Source organism: Sus scrofa, chromosome 17 (genome assembly GCF_000003025.6).
Source record: "Sus scrofa isolate TJ Tabasco breed Duroc chromosome 17, Sscrofa11.1, whole genome shotgun sequence".
Classification (NCBI taxonomy): domain Eukaryota; kingdom Metazoa; phylum Chordata; class Mammalia; order Artiodactyla; family Suidae; genus Sus; species Sus scrofa.
The window spans coordinates 48254958-48271465 of NC_010459.5; the positions used below are offsets into that span (position 1 = coordinate 48254958).

The 16508-nt window shown below is 42.2% G+C and overlaps 1 protein-coding gene across 4 annotated transcripts in view; it reads right to left on the reverse strand.

The window, feature by feature from the left end:
* Positions 1-8999, reverse strand: part of NCOA5 (nuclear receptor coactivator 5) — a 32467-nt gene extending 23468 nt beyond the window's left edge. The window contains exon 1 of one of the 4 annotated variants that reach the window (XM_021078317.1): positions 8839-8992. The gene's annotated coding sequence lies outside the window, so the exon portion shown is untranslated. Of the gene's footprint in view, positions 1-8838 lie in introns of all 4 variants that reach the window. The other 3 variants (XM_021078319.1, XM_001929147.7, XM_021078318.1) reach the window with 3 other exon arrangements.

Consider the following 16508-nt stretch of genomic DNA (forward strand, 5'->3'; position numbering starts at 1 on the left):
TTTACAGAGATAACATAACCTAAACCAAGGAAATAGAAATGATGTTAATATAAAGAAATGAAAACAGATGGAAAGAACTATTTGGGGACCTATCTGTATATTAGGTAGGAACCAAAATTGGAGCGAATTTAATCAAGAGGGCAGTGGCAACTTAGGAGTCTCCAAGGAAACATGGAAAAGGGAAGAAATGGTGCTTCTTTTTCCTCCTGCTATATTTTATACTGGCCAAGTCAGCCTCTTAGTTTCTCTTCTACCTCAGCTTGGTAGTTCTATATTTTATCAATTATATTAGCAATGGGGATGCCATTCAAAATCTGCATCACTATAACCCTGGCCTGAATATAATTTCCAAGTGGTGAAAGCAGTTAAAAGTACCTCTCAGACAAAAAATAAATAAAAAAAAAAAAAACAGCACCAACTGAAGGGATTTACATAAAAGGAAAAAAAGTGGAAAAAATAATCTAGAAAACATGATGTTATACAGGAAATGGCAGAGCTGTTTTAATCACAAAAGAATGGGGTAAAGAAACTTCCAAAGGAAAACACAATGCTTAATCTACAATTTTATTTTATTTTATTTTATTTTTTGCCTTTTCTAGGGCTGCTTCCCGAGGCATATGGAGATTCCCAGGCTAGGGGTCTAATCAGAGCTGTAGCCACCGGCCTACGCCAGAGCCACAGCATCACAGGATCCGAGCTGCGCCTGTGACCTACACCACAGTTCACAGCCACGCCGGATCCTTAACCCACTGAGCAAGGCCAGGGATCGAACCGCAACCTCATGGTTCCTAGTCGGATTTGTTAACCACCGCACCACGATGGGAACTCCTACAATTTTATTTTAGACTAATATATCAGACAAGGTTCACACAATGGTCCTTTGATAATGCTATAAATAAAAATGTATGTTTCACTCATACTATCAAGAACTGCTTTGCTCTATTTTTAATTGTACCATCATAAAACAACTCTTTCCACCTTAAAACCAATTTCTACACTTTAAGGGCTATAGCAATGCAAAACAAGAACTATTCTAAACAAACGCAGTATGAACTGTAATATTTGACAGTATCACCACTGGCTGCTGAAATAATCCAGAAGCCTATACAATTTCAGTAAGTGATTACAAATGAAATAAAGCTTGCCAACAGGCCTAGTTGAAAACCAACTGACAATCAGGGATTATTAAATTGGAAATACATGATGAAAGATAATGCTACTTGGAAAACCATACTGACAATATAGTGGATGTCACACAGAACTCCCAAAATTGGGAAGGGAAAGGACAGGATTTCTCATTTAAATATATCTGATGATATATTAATACATCAGGGATATTATAACAAGTTATACTGTAACGAGTCAGGGATAAGAGAATGCTCTGCCTGCTGTTTCTAAATGAACCCCAAGCTCACTTTGCAAACTATGCATTCCTTCTTTCTCTAATTAAAATTATTATTATATCTTTAACTGTATTAGAATACTATTCCAGGGAACAGGAAAGGGGAAAACGGTGACTTATACTTACAGAAAAATGCTTACTCTGCCCCAGAGCCTGTACTGAGAACATTATGTGCCTTATCTCATGCAATCCTTTCTACAACTCTCAGAGTTAAGTACTATGATGATCTCTATTTTGCAAATGAGAAAATTTGAAATTTAGAGAAATTAAATGATTTATCGGAGGTCACAAGATGATCAGAAAGCAGCGCTAGAAGTCAAAACCAAGTCTGTCTGACACCAAAGTGCTTAACACGCTGTGCTGCCTCCAATAGGGAGTGGAAAGACCATTTTGAACACTTGTGTGAGGACTCCCTGATCAAATGCTGATGGCACCTGGAAAAGGCCCAGTGTATGCTGGTCGCTCCAATGTTTAAGTGCCCCAGACACCCAATAGAGTAGGATCTACTTATTCAATTACCACTTTTGATTTCTATCACCTCAAACCACAATGTTGCTGGCTTTTGCTACTGAAATTCTATTCATTTCAACCCCTCAGACATCGACATTTAATTTCCGGCCCTTTTTATTTCTTTTGAGGAAAGAACACTTGGCTAGGATCAGCAAATCTGAGTTCTAGCCCTACTTTTGTGTGCAGGAGTGAGGGGGTGGGATTTAGTCAAGTCATTTGATTTTTCTGAACCTGATAAAGTGATATTAGTTATGGAGATTCAAGGAGAATATCAGCTAAGAGAAAAAGCTCACGAATTTGGACTGACAAAGGCTGATCTAATATAAACCAGCAAAAAAGCTGGATCTACAAAAAAATTCAAAATACAGGTTTATTTAAATCAGGTAAAATTTCAACTCAATTGCACAAGGAGAGATCCTTAGAGAACTAAATTAATGAACTTGAAAAGTATAGTTATAATCAGTACACCAAAAGCTTCCATACCTACTACCTGTCACACTCTGTACTTGGTCTTAGATATACGGAAATATCAAGGCTCAAGTCTGTGCCTTAAAGTTCACTGTTTAATAAAGGAGAGACGCACATGTATATAGATAGTCACAATATAATTTAAAGTGGGATTATGGCAGAGATAAAGGCCTAACTTTGTGTCTGTGTGGAGCAGGAGAGAGAAGCAGGGCAGAGAGAAGACTGGGAAGGGACAGGTGAGAAGATGGGGAAGGCCTAAAAAGTAACATTTAAACTGAGTTCTGAAGAATATGCAGAAGTTTACCAGAAAAGAGAGACACAGACATCATTCCAAAACATGCAACGGGAAAGGAATGGCATGAAGGACGTAATAAGAAATACCATAGGAGGATTAATGTAGGGAATGGGAGGATAAGGGGAGAAAAAGAGAGGAATTAACAGACGTAAGCCAGAAAAATGAAAAACTGCTATGGAAAAGGAAGAAGCTGGTGTCAAGAGGGCCTTGCAGGAGGCTATGAACTGAGCTACCATAGAGTTTCAGTGAAGCTAAATTAAGGAAGGCTTACTACATGTATATTATCCAAAAAAAGGAGGGAGGTATTTAAACCTAAGACATTCAAAAATTATTGCCCATTATAATAATGGTCTTCAAGGATCACTGGTTTGACACTGAAGGGAACAGGTGGGAGAAAAATATTTAAAAGGCTATGATTTTACCTTCAATAAAGGGAGATAAAATGAACTAATGGCCAGAAGAATCAGTATTTAATAACCAACAATCCACAGCTTGGGAAGAAAGAGACAACAAACTTACCTTTCCTTATTTTTTCCCTAATATCTTTAAAAAACTAATTGTGATTAAAAAAACATATAACATACACTTACCATCTTAATTATTTATAACCTTACAGTTTACTGGTGTTATGCACATTCACGCTGTTGTGCAACAGGTCTCCAGAACTTTATCATCTTGCAAAACTAACTCTCTTATACCCATTAAACAACTCCCAATTTTCTTTTCATTCTTCACATCATATTTCTTTAGTGAAGATACATCAGCTCCACCTGAGAAGATGTTTAAAAACAAGATTCCCAGACACCGCCTTAAACTTTTAGAATCTGAGGATGAAGCCTAGGAATCCATGTTTTAACAAGTTTCTCCGGTGATTCTGGGCAGGTATTCAGGAACTACAGTACTACTCTATTAGCTATTTATCTCTCTAGAGTATACATAGCATATGCTTAGGTCGTCTATTTAGAAATCCCTCTAAACTCTTGTATTCAAGAGGAAATAACTCAGAAACATAACCTGTTACAGAGAATATATCACAATGGTTAAAATCTGTAAATATATATAGTCCCTGAAAACAGTTTAGAAAGTATACTCAAACAGCAACCTCCAAAGGAAATGGGATCATTAACCTAAGTTTCTGTAGTGCTAAAGGTAATAATAATATCCAATTATTAGGTCAGTGCCCCCTGCCCCAAAAGGAGGAGTGGGCAGTCCACCACTTCCCTTCAATTTCATCTGATCACTTAAATCCCCAAAGGTTAAAATTTCTTTTCCCAACCATATAGTTATAAACTAGCAGGAAAACTATTAACCACCGAGCTTGCCAATTTTTTAATAGCATGTTATCCACTTTTTTGGCTAATAAAGGGCAAGCTATCCACTAAAGTTCTCTCTAAATTCTGTAAACCAGAGCTGTCAGTATTGTTTTGCTGGTAGGGGCTACAACTTCTGAGGCATTTTGTTTTCATATCTAAATGCAACTCTTGACAAAAAGAAAGAAATGGCCACACATACATAGAATTTCACATCCACATCGCTACAAGCAAAGTGGAACAAACCTGAAGTTAAGCAGACCATGAACTGTAGTAGGTTTGCTTCCTTCTCATTAGGTGAAAGCATGTGACTGATGTGAATGGAAGGAATTAAAATATCAAAAACTCCAGACATTCTAACTATTCCTATTACATCTAGTTCAAACTATGAAGTCAAAAAACATTTCATAGTTAAAATTAAGGTCTTGCAAAAAAAAAAAAAAAAAAAATAATAATAATAAGGTCTTGCCCGAAACAAATCCATTAAGGTAAATCCAACCATAAACCAGAGCTGTCAATTTCCATCAGTAATCTGTATACAAACAGATTAGTACTAGAATCTGCTTCCACCCTCCATTTCCACTGAAAACTCATTTCTTAAAGCCCTAAATCGGATTCTCAAAACTTTAATGTACATAAGAACTACATGGATGGCTTTTGAGAGGAAGATTTTCTAGTCCCCACCTCCAGAGATTGGTCAGGGGAATAGGGGTAGGGAGCTGCATTCAAGGATCTGTATTTCCAACAAGCTGTTCTAGCGACTCTGATGCTGTCCTAATATAAATTTCCCAAAGGCTGCAAAGAGTTCAGTCATATGTTTATAAGCCTAATTTTTAAAATGGAATGAAAATCGTGTTTTTCCTATTTTTTCTCTTGACTATCAGAATTTCTGAAGATTAAAAATAAATTTCTTGTATCCTCTTTGACCCTAAGTATCTGTTATTACTAACTCAATTTCCAATTGCATAATTAAGTATACTCACTTAAAGCAAAATCACTTATAATTCAAGGTTCTTCAAAGCTTGCCCACTAGCTAAAGGATCAACCTAATCTTGAGTAATTCAATAATTCCAGATCCAAACCAGGGGACCACTCAAGATATGTTTTATAGCTAAAGAAAGTTATAAGACATTCTGCTTTATAACTGTTCACCAATGCAACTTAAGTTTTCCCGATCCTTGCCTAAAGATGTTGGTTTTTACATAGGTCAACAATAATGTGGGTTTGAATGTGAAATAAAGGGAAAAGAGTCTTATGGTCTAGAGCAGTTTTGATTCTTTGAGGGGAATTATTTTCTGAACATAAAGTAATTAGTCCAGTTGACCCGTTATCTTTTATTTTTTAGTGCTAGGATAAAGAATGAAAATGACTATCACTATAAATATTCATATCTGGTGGTAATGAAACCACCATTTAAAAAGCAGCAGGCATGCTGGTATTACATATTTAGCTGTCAGTATACTTCATATTTCCCTAATGTGCTGCTGCTTCAGACAGTGGCCTTACTCTAATCCTTTCATTAACCCTTCCCATTAATGAGAATAACATAGAGGGTAATCTTCTGTTGGTCACTGCCCTTTTAACTTCTTCATAGTTTACTTTTAATTCTGCTTTAGCTGAATAGCCTAGACACATGCTGCTCACAACTCTTTTGGCACAAGAAAGTTGATGGAGCTTTAAAAGCGCTTGTCTCATGATACATGGTAATCATTAGTTAACCCCAAAGTACAGAGAGCAAACCGAGTGTGGCAGGAAGAGCAGTTAGTTTGGAAGAACACCGAGACCTTAAGGTGTTCACAGAGGAGAGCAAGAGGAAGGCACTGTGATACCCTCCGCTCTTGGACATCTATATCGCACATGTTCAACACCTTAAAGCCTCTAAGACGTTCTGGAGTAAGGACAATGCTTTACCTCAACATTTCCCAATCTTGCTTGACCACAAAATCTTTTATTTTCAATAATATCTTGAATATGTTCTACTAATACGTGATTTGGGCAAGAAATCTAGCCCCTCTAAGCCACTGCTCCCTCATATGAAAAAATATATAATAAGACTGGTTTAGCTAACAAGATGATTAATGGGAGAAAATGAGTTGGTATTTGTAAACCCGCTTTGGTATTTGTGAACCAGAGGCACTGCTGGTTTTCTGTTATCATTACCAGCCTGGAAGGAGAGCAAGGAAGTGAGTTTAAGAATAGATGTTTCATTCCTCAGCAGGAGAGGGAAAACCAAAGAAACAATGTAAACTGAATGGAATCAAATATTAAATATACTTCCTTCAAAGGTTTTCCATTCTTAAACAGTGAATTCCACCAATGTGCACAGTAGTAATAAGCTGTACAAAGGCACTGCCATCTGCAGGCCAGAGAGACTGAATGCTTGCCATGACTATTTAAAATTAAGTTGCAAACCATCAGGTGCTCCTTCTCAACAGACTTCTAAAGTCTTTCCAAAAAATGTTTATTCTTAGCTATTTTTTTTTTTTTTGTCTTTTTGCCATTTCTTGGGCCGCTCCCGCAGCATATGGAGGTTCCCAGGCTAGGGGTCGAATCGGAGCTGTAGCCACCGGCCTACACCAGAGCCACAGCAACGTGAGATCCGAGCCGCGTCTGTGACCTACACCACAGCTCACGGCAACGCCGGATCGTTAACCCACTGAGCAAGGGCAGGGATCGAACCCGCAACCTCATGGTTTCTAGCCGGATTTGTTAACCACTGCGCCATGACCGGAACTCCCTATCCTTAGCTTTTGAGCACTGGTGATAAGGCTCCATTTGCTAAAGTTCTGAAACTAACTGGAGCAAAATAAAATTCTCACTCTCTGCACAGGCCTGCTGCTTAGAATTGTGAGGAAAATTACCTTAGTCTTTTGTAAGTTCTACATTGTGTTCATACAAAGTAACTCCAAGGAATAGGGGATTTTTTACTCAGCCTTGGAGGGGAGAAAAAAAACCCTTGAATGGCCTGAGCTGACTTCTGACTTTTCTCTCGATGAATTAAAGTAAATCTGGGGGGAGGGGGAAGAGTTCTCTAGTGGTGAAGAGGGTTAAGAATCTGTCGTTGTCACTGAAGCAGCCTGGGTTGCTGCTGTAGTGCAGGTTCTACCCCTGGCTGGGGAAGTTCTATCTGCCGTGGGCACGGCCATAAATTTGCTCTCTCACACACAAAAACAGAGCTTAAATACAAAAGACTGTTAACTGATGAATAACCTGTCAATGCCTTTTTCAAAGTGTGATGTTCACAGGCGTGCGCCACTGGGTCTTCCACTGGGTCTTCTCCAACACATTCTACAAGGAAAAATCACTGTTTCTATGTTTTAGGTTAAAAGATTGTGTCAGAGGTTTCAAAGACTATCTGGAAGGTGACAGATGAACTAAAAGAAAGGCAAAGAAACCAGAACGATGGAACAGATGTCAACATATAACCAAGTGATCTCCAGCACTCCAACGCAAAGCTTGGGCTTTACTGTTTCAGAAAAGTCAACGTGAAAGTTAGTTTTCACACCCAGACTGACTCATACAGAAAACATTAAATCGAGAGTTGTCAAAAACCCAAACTGCTCCATCGGCGTTTGCAGACACATCTTTTTAAACTGTCAGGTAACTATGACACCACAAGGCTGCAAGAACAGAGGAAGCACATCAGGGTGCCCTTGAGCGCACAGTTCCTGCAGTTCTCTGGGACTATCCCGCCTTAAGTCAATAATGAGGAGAGTTTACAACGACAAGGCTTAGAATATTAATTACTACCCCCCCAGATCCTGAGACATTTCATGAAATCTGCTATGCCTCAGGGAGAAATTCTGTGCACAAAGCTAGACAGAAGGATCATAATTAACCCCATACTCCTAGAGCAGCGTTTCCCAAAGCGTGGAACGCAGAATAATTTCAGGAGGAACAAGGACGCACCGTTTATTTTTAACAGATAAGTATTTATTTTTCAATGACCATTGTACGGTTGGTGATTTACGTTTCCACCTTAAACACACATTAAAACGGAGGGGGAAAAAGAAGTCAGCTTAAAGAAAAAAAGTAACATTTGGTAAATAAATAGCAGTACACATGAATACACGGACATAAAAGTGCAACGCGAGAGACTGAAATCGGGGTAACGTCGTCCTTAAAAAAAAAAAAAAAAAAAAAAAAAAAAAGCCCCCGGCGGGTTGCCTGGGTGCGGAAAGTGCTCGGGGTCCGGAGACGGAGGGTCAGCAAGCTGGGACGCTGGCTCGGTCGCTAGTTGCCAGGGTAACCTCGGGCCCGATTTCTTTCCCCGTTTTCTGGGCGCAGGTCCGTATTATAAAATGGGTGGGTGGGGTCACATAACAACGAGACGTCTCGAGGATGCTGTCAGGGGGCCGCGAGGCGGCGACGATGGGGGACGGAGCACTCGGTTCGCCGCCCCGCGCCGCGCGCCCCGGAGAACGCCCGGTGAGGCCGGCGCCTCGGCCCTGGTTCGAATCCCGACTGCGCCACCGACTCGCCGACGACCCGCAGGCGAACGACTTCGCATTTCGAGAAGGTGGCGCGGAGTGTGCAGCCCTAGCCTACAGAAGAGCCTGGACGACTATTACCGGCGGGTCGCGCACAAACTGGCGGCAGCGGTGCGGCGCCACGGCCCAGAGTCCACCACCGGCCGCCCTGGCAGGCCGGGCCTGCGCCGGACCGGAGCCAAAGGAGGCCGCGCCCCGTACAGGGCATGCGCAGCCCCGCGCGCACCCGGAGAGGAGCCGAGACCGTGGCCGCGCGTCGAGCGGGCCCTCCCGCCTCAGCGTCCCCATCCGGCCCCGACCCCCTCAACCGCCTGCCCGTCAGCCCCACGCCTCGGCGGACGGCTACTGCTTCCCCGCACTCACCGCTACCAGCGCGGCGGGCTCCCGGCCGCTCCTTCGCCTCAGGCCCGCCGCTGCCGCCTCCGCTTCAGCCCACCTGCCCGCCGTAGGACAAAGGCGCCACCAACCGACCGGCGCGGGCACGAGGCAATGGCGGCCGGGGCGGAGAGTGGGGGCAGAGGGCGCGCACGCAGCGGCAGGCGCGGCAATGTCGCAAGAGCGCTCAGGTTTGCGGCAAGGCTGGAGCATCGATCTCCTTAGCAATGAGGGCGGGGAAGTGGGTTGGGCGGCAGTTGGAGAAGCGTGGGGTTGCTTAGTAACGGCGTCCCCGGCTGAAGCTGGGTCCCAGGCCCGGTTCCCTATATCCTAAAAGGGCTTCGCCTTTCTTTTTATATTCAGGGTGCCGCCTTTCCTAACTGTAGAAACAGATCCTTTGAATCCTAGAATACTTTGGAGTCGCCTCACATAAACCTCAATACCTACAGATGTTTGTATTGGGGACTAGTTTATACATTCCTATAACTTCTGGATCACAAGGAGCAGAAAGGTAGAGAAAATGTTTTAAGTTAACGTTTAAGTAGGCTGTGTTTCCTGTTAGTTTCACTGACAAGAGGCAAAAAGCTTCTGGTGATATTCTTGACTTCCTTCTGGAATATTCATTCAATGTCAAAATAAATTTACCAGAATGTAGTTGTTGACTGTGAAGCACATAAAATGTTGTATTGTTTATTTAATCTGTAGAATATATGTGTCACAGGGAATGGAGTTTGCTCACCCAATTGTAAATACACTCTATTAATCACAGTGATGGCTATATGAATCAGGTAGGCTTATTTTTATTAGTTAGGAAATGTCCCAGACCCCATGGGGTCTCATTTTTCTCCTTGTGAGGAGTGCATGCAAAATAAAAATGGTGGCTGTGGAATATGAACACTATGGGAAATAAGATTTCTTTGACACTAACTCATATGCTCTTTCCTTCACTGATTTTCAATCTGAATGTTTATTATACACCTCCTAGGTGGCTCTAGGATTTATTATACACCTATTTGCTAGGCAATAGCATGAGCAAATGCAGACCCATCCCTGCTATCTTGGAGATTACTGTCTAGCAGAAAGATAGAGTTAGGCGGATAATCACACTTGAGTACAAACAAAAATAGCTGAAGGAGAGAAATTGAGAGGCACTCTATTGTCTACTTTTTCTCCTTGTGAATAGTGCAGGATGTGTCTGATCCTATCAGCAGATATGCTTGACCTTTGGATCCTCATAATTCATCACGGCACCTGGGAAAATGGAAGCTGTCTGGTTTCCCACCTCTGCTGAGAGGTTCTGAAGGCAGAGAGGGATTCCTACTCCCAGAGATTTTCCCTTTACTTTATCCCAGTTGTTAGCTCGCTCTAGGTGAGAAGTCTCATGATTTTGTGGATTCACTTGCTTTCCTGATATCCTTTTGTGGGTCAGGTTAAAAAACCACACTTGAGGAGTTCCTGTCCTGGCTCAGTGGGTAACGAATCCAACTAGGAACCATGAGTTTGCAGGTTTAATCCCTGGCCTCACTCAGTGGATTAAGGATCTGGTGTTGCCATGAACTGTGGTGTAGGTCGCAGACATGGCTCGGATCCCATGTTGCTGTGGCTGTGGCGAAGGCCAGTGGCTATGGCTCCGATTCCACCCCTAGCCTGGGAACCTCCATATGCTGCGAGTGTGGCCCTAGAAAAGACAAAAACAAAAAACAAACAAACAAAAAACCACACTTGATGTATGAAATAGATAAACAACAAAGACCTACTGTATAGCACAGGGAACTATATTCAATATTTTTTAGTAACCTATATGAGAAAAGAATCTGAAAAAAATATATACATACATGCATGTGTGTGTATATAACTGAATCACTTTCCACTACCCCTGAATCCAACACAACATTGTAGGAGTTCCCGTTGTGCCACAGTGGAAACAAATCTGACTAGTAACCATGAGGTTGTGAATTTGATCCCTGGCCTCTCTCAGTGGGTTAAGGATCTGGCCTTGTGGTGAGCTGTGGTGTAGGTTGCAGACATGGCTCGGATCCGGTGTTGCTGTGGCTGTGGTGTAGGCCGGCGGCTACAGCTCCGATTCAACCCCTAGCCTGGGAACCTATATATGCTGCGGGTGCAGCCCTAAAAAGAAAAAAAATAAAAAGATGCCAGTAACCAACACAACATTGTAAATCAACTATACTTCAATAAAAAAACAAAGACAAATACTACACTTGATTCAGTTCAGACTCTTATGTTTCTTTCCTTGGTTACTCTTTTTTGGTGCTTATACCATAAAGATGTATGCTTTCATTGTTTGGTTGAATTAATTCTCAATTTTGGAGAGGTACCTTTTAATTTTATATTATTACTTTTTGGTTAGATATACAGGGACAGAGATTCTGTGACTCAATTCAACTTGCTATCTTTACCCATCCAGAAGTTTCACATTATTTCATTTATTCTTCGCAACAGCCCTATGTGATAGATACTATATAATTTTTTTATTATTTTTTAATTACTCAGTGAATTTATCACATCTGTAGTTGTATAATGATCATCACAATCCAATTTCACAGGATTTCCATCCCACAACCCAAGCACATCCCCCCACCCCCACTATATAATTTTTTTAAACTATTTCTGGGCCCTCTATTCTGTTCTGACACTATATTACTTAAGCTTTAAAAAATTCTTTAACATTTCGGAGTTCCCGTCGTGGCGCAGTGGTTAACGAATCCGACTAGGAACCATGAGGTTTCGGGTTCGGTCCCTGCCCTTGCTCAGTGGGTTAATGATCCGGCGTTGCCGTGAGCTGTGGTATAGGTTGCAGGCACGGCTCGGATCCCGCGTTGCTGTGGCTCCGGCGTAGGCCGGTGGCTACAGCTCCGATTCGACCCCTAGCCTGGGAACCTCCATATGCCGTGGGAGCGGCCCAAAGAAATAGCAAAAAGACAAAAAAAAAAAAAAAAAATCTTTAACATTTCAAACACATATTAAACTACATGAAATACTACCTATCTTTCTACTCACCACTAAGACCCTCCTCTTTTCTTCCCCTCTCTTCCAGAGATAATCACCCTGATGACATATATTTTCACGTATATTGTGTACATTTAGTATAAAGGGGTGCATATGTATTTTTTAATATATATATACCCATAATCTATATTCTATTGTTTAATGTGTTTAGATACATATTATGCATCCTTACACAACTTGCTTTTTTTTTTAAACTACTAAGTTTTCAAGATTTAATTGTGTTGAAACATATAGCTGGTATCGTAGTTCTTTTTTTTTGTTTTTTTGTTTGTTTGTTTGTTTGTTTTTGTTTTTGTCTTTTTGCCTTTTCTAGGGCTGCTCCAGCAGCATATGGAGGTTCCCAGGCTAGGGGTCTAATCGGAGCTGTAGCCGCCGGCCTACACCACAGCCACAGCAATACTGGATCCGAGCCTTGTCTTCGACCTACACCACAGCTCACGGCAACACTGGATCCTTTAACCCACTGAGCAAGGCCAGGGACCGAACCCGCAACCTCATGGTTCCTAGTCGATTCGTTAACCACTGCGCCACAACGGGAACTCCTGGTATAGTAGTTCTTAACGTGTGGTCCCTAAACCAGCAATCAGCAGTAGTAAATTTTTTTTTTTGGCTTTTTTGGGGGTCACACCCACCTCATATGGAAATTCCTAGGCTAGGGGTCGAATTGGAACTACAGGTGCCAGCCTACACCACAGCTCACAGCAACACTGGATCCTTAACCTACTGAACAAGGCTAAGGATCGAACCTGCATCCTCATGGGTACTAGTTGGGTTCTTAACCTACTGAGTCACAATGGGAACTCCTGCAGCAGTAGTAATTTTAAGAACTTGTCAGAAAGGCAAAAACTTGGCCATACCCAGATCTATTGAATCAGAAACACTAGGAATGGGATCCAGCAACTTCTTTGTCAAGCCCTTCTGGTGATGCTGATACATCCTAAAGTTTGAGGACTACTTCTCTAAATTATTCGTTTTATTTGCTGCATAGTGTTTTATTGTATGAATCAGTCACATTTTACGTATCCGTTCCAAGGAACAGTTAGATTTCTATTATAGGGGGTGCTGCATTGAACACATTGGCATTTATCTCCTTGTGTATACATGTCAGACTTTTCTAGGCTACACACTTAGGAGTGGAATTGATGACTTTGTAGTATATCACATCTTAAACTTTAGGAGGTTTATAGCCAGATTGCTCTCCAAAGAAGCATTAATATATACACCTGCCAGCAATGAATAACTACCATTTCTAGACATCCTTGCCAACTTTTTAGTATTTTGACTTTATTCATCTATTTATCTTTTCTTATGACAATAGGTGTGAAGTGATATCTTTGTTTTAATTTTAATTTTCCTAAATTTAGTGATATTGAGCATCATTTCTTACAGGCTATCCAGGTTTCTTCCTTATTGACCTGCCTATTGATGTTTCCTGACCATTTTCCTGTTGGGTTTATTTGTTTTTCTGATTTATTGATTGATTCTTATCTTGTGTTAGCTAGGTCTTTTGTCTGTGATTTATGGATTTCCTTTGTTTGTTTGTTTGTTTGTTTGTTTTGGCTGCACCCAAGGCCTGTGGATGTTCCTGGGCCAGGAATCAAACCTGTGCCACAGTAGCATCCTGAGCCACTGCAGTGACAATGTCAGATCCTTAACCCACTGCACCATAAGGGAACACCATCGATTTACTTTGTTCATGGTGTCTCATCATGCAAAATTTTAAAATTTTAATGTAGTCATATGTTTCAATCTTTCTCTTTATGGTTTGCGGCGTTCTGTGTCTTGTGTAAAGATTCCTTCCCTCTCTTGATGTCATATAGATATTCTCCTTGGTAAATACTAAATTATGTCAGTTTTTCAGATGAGTCCGTTGAGGCACTGAGAAGCCTGTGTGACTTGCCCAAAGTCACAGAGCACTGGAGGTGAGTGACGGGCTCATGCCCCTGGGTTGCACTCCACTCCACAGATGAGGAACTTCTTGCCACCTCATTCCACTAGCTGTTTCTTGAAAGTGCTTCTACGCTTTTTTCTGTAGACTTGGAAGATGTGCAGAGCTCAGATGGCTGGCAGGTTAAGTGCAATTCTCATTTACTACATCGTGAAACCCTCTGGCTCTAGACTTGATGATTCTTAAAAATATTTTGAAATTTTTCAAATGATTTCAGATTTACAGTGGAGTGGCAAAAAGTAGGATGAAGAAGTCCTGAATGTCCTTCACCCAGATTCCCCACATGCTGAGCATTTTGCCTTGTTTCAAATATAGCTGTTTCTCTGTAATATCTCTGTATTATCTAATCCAGTTTGATTCAGTAATTAGTATCTCTATATTACTTCTGCAGTATCTTTGCCTTATCAAACTTATTTTTTTTTTTTTGTCTTTTTGCTATTTCTTGGGCCGCTCCCGCGGCATATGGAGGTTCCCAGGCTAGGGGTCTAATCAGAGCTGTAGCCACCAGTCTACGCCAGAGCCACAGCAACGCAGGATCCGAGCCGCGTCTGCAACCCACACCACAGCTCACGGCAACGCCGGATCGTTAACCCACTGAGCAAGGGCAGGGACCTAACCCGCAACCTCATGGTTCCTAGTCGGATTCGTTAACCACTGCGTCACGACGGGAACTCCATTGCCTTATCAAACTTATGATTTGGATTTCATCAATTGTCCCACTACTGTTCATTAGAGCAAAATAACTTCTTTTTCTGGTCTGGGATCCAGTCTAGGGTTACATGCTGCCTTTGGTTTTCAAGTCTCTGCCATCTCCTTTAATTTGCAACATTTCTTCAGTCTTTCTTTGTCTTTTGTGACCTTGACATTTTTTAAGAGTCCAGGCTATTTATTTTATTTTATTTTTTTAGGGCAGCACCCATGGCATATGGACGTTCCCAGGCTAGGGGTCGAATTGGAGCTGCAGCTGCTGGACTATGCCACAGCCATGGCAATGATGGATCTAAGCCACATCTGTGTCCTATGCTGCAGCTTGCAACAATGTCAGATCCTTAAGCCACTGAGCAAGTCCAGGGATCAAACCTGCATCTTTGTGGACACTAGTTGGGTCCTTATCCCACTGAGCCCCAGTGGGAGCTCGCAGGCCATTTATTTTGTAGACCATCCCTCATTAGACCCTGTCTGATGGTTTTTCATTGCTAGATTCTAGTTATACACTTTTGACAGGAATACACAGAAGTGATGCTGTGTCCTTCTCAGCTAGTGATTTTCTTTTGACTAGAACCCTCTAAAATATTCTGTGCATAAATGCATTTTTTCAGGCAAAAGGATTAATATCTCCTATTTCCAAAATCTCAAAGGGTTCACGTGACTAATAAAGGCCAAGGAATTCTTCATTCCTCCAAGTCGGTCTTGGTGGGAGCCCCTGGCCAGTGAAACCTGCTGCGACAGGCGAGGAGAGAGGCATTGAGAGTGGGGACAGACAGGACTGCAGCTTACTGTCACAGGCTTCACAACACCCCTCTCCCCAGCCCACCATGGACCTGCCTGCCTATTAGTGGAATTTACCATTTATGAAGACTTGGTGGATCAGAATCCAGGCTGTGGAATCCCACATCTGACGTCTACAACTCTGCTTCACCACTTCCTAGCTGGGCAAATTTGAGCTTGTTCTTTAACCTCCTATGTCTCATTTTCTTCATCTGTAAAATGGAGATGATAATAGGACCGACCTCATAAGGTTAGTATGAAGTAAATTACGTTCAGTGCAGTAGCACACATCATACAAAAAGCTCTTAAAATCATGCCTAGCTCACAGTGCAGGCTCAGCAGCTCACAGCTCTCATCTGGGTGCACTTTGTGACACCATGTGCCTTTTTATAGATTTGCTTGTGCTAACAGTTGTTAAACCATCTCTAGAAACAGAGGCCCTTGGATTTCCACGGACCACTCCATTCACAGGTGGACAAATGAAATAAATGTAACTGGAAACTGATCAAGGAGCCCATGTTCCCCAGGACATTGGACTGGGGGTGGAGGGGACTTTGTTGTGATGATTCTGAATTCCTGGTGGGCCCCCACGGAGCTAATAGCTCCTCAAAGCAAGATTCTGGCAGCAGAGTTTGTCCGAATGGGTCTGCCCTCCCCTGCACTTGGAAAAGTGCTGTTGTACATTGAAAGAGGTGGCTCCAGAACTGCAGAACGGTTACCCTAAGGTCCCTCCCAGCCCAGCCTCCGTGATATACCCATTCATGTCAGGATAGCTCTATACGACTGTGGTGGCCAGAATATCGTCCTCCAAAAGATGTCCACATCCTAATCTCTGGAGCCCGTGGATACGTCAGTTTAGGTGGCACAGGAGTTTGCGGAGGTCATTAGATTAAAGATCTTCAGGTGGGGAGACGATCCTCGATGTCATCAGAAGAGTCCTTATAAGAGAGACGTAGGAAGGCCAGAGTCAGAGAAAGAGATGTGATGACCAAAGCAGGAGCAGGGGAGAGAGAGAGATGGAGGTGGATACAGATAGAGCGAGGGAGGGAAGCAAGGAGGGATTGGAAGATGTTATGGCACTGCTGGCTTTGAAGCTGGAGGATGGAGCCAAAAGCCAAGGAATGCAAGAGGTCTCTAGAATCTGGAAAAGGTGAGAAGACAGATTTTTCCCCAGAGCTTCCAGAAGGAACACAGC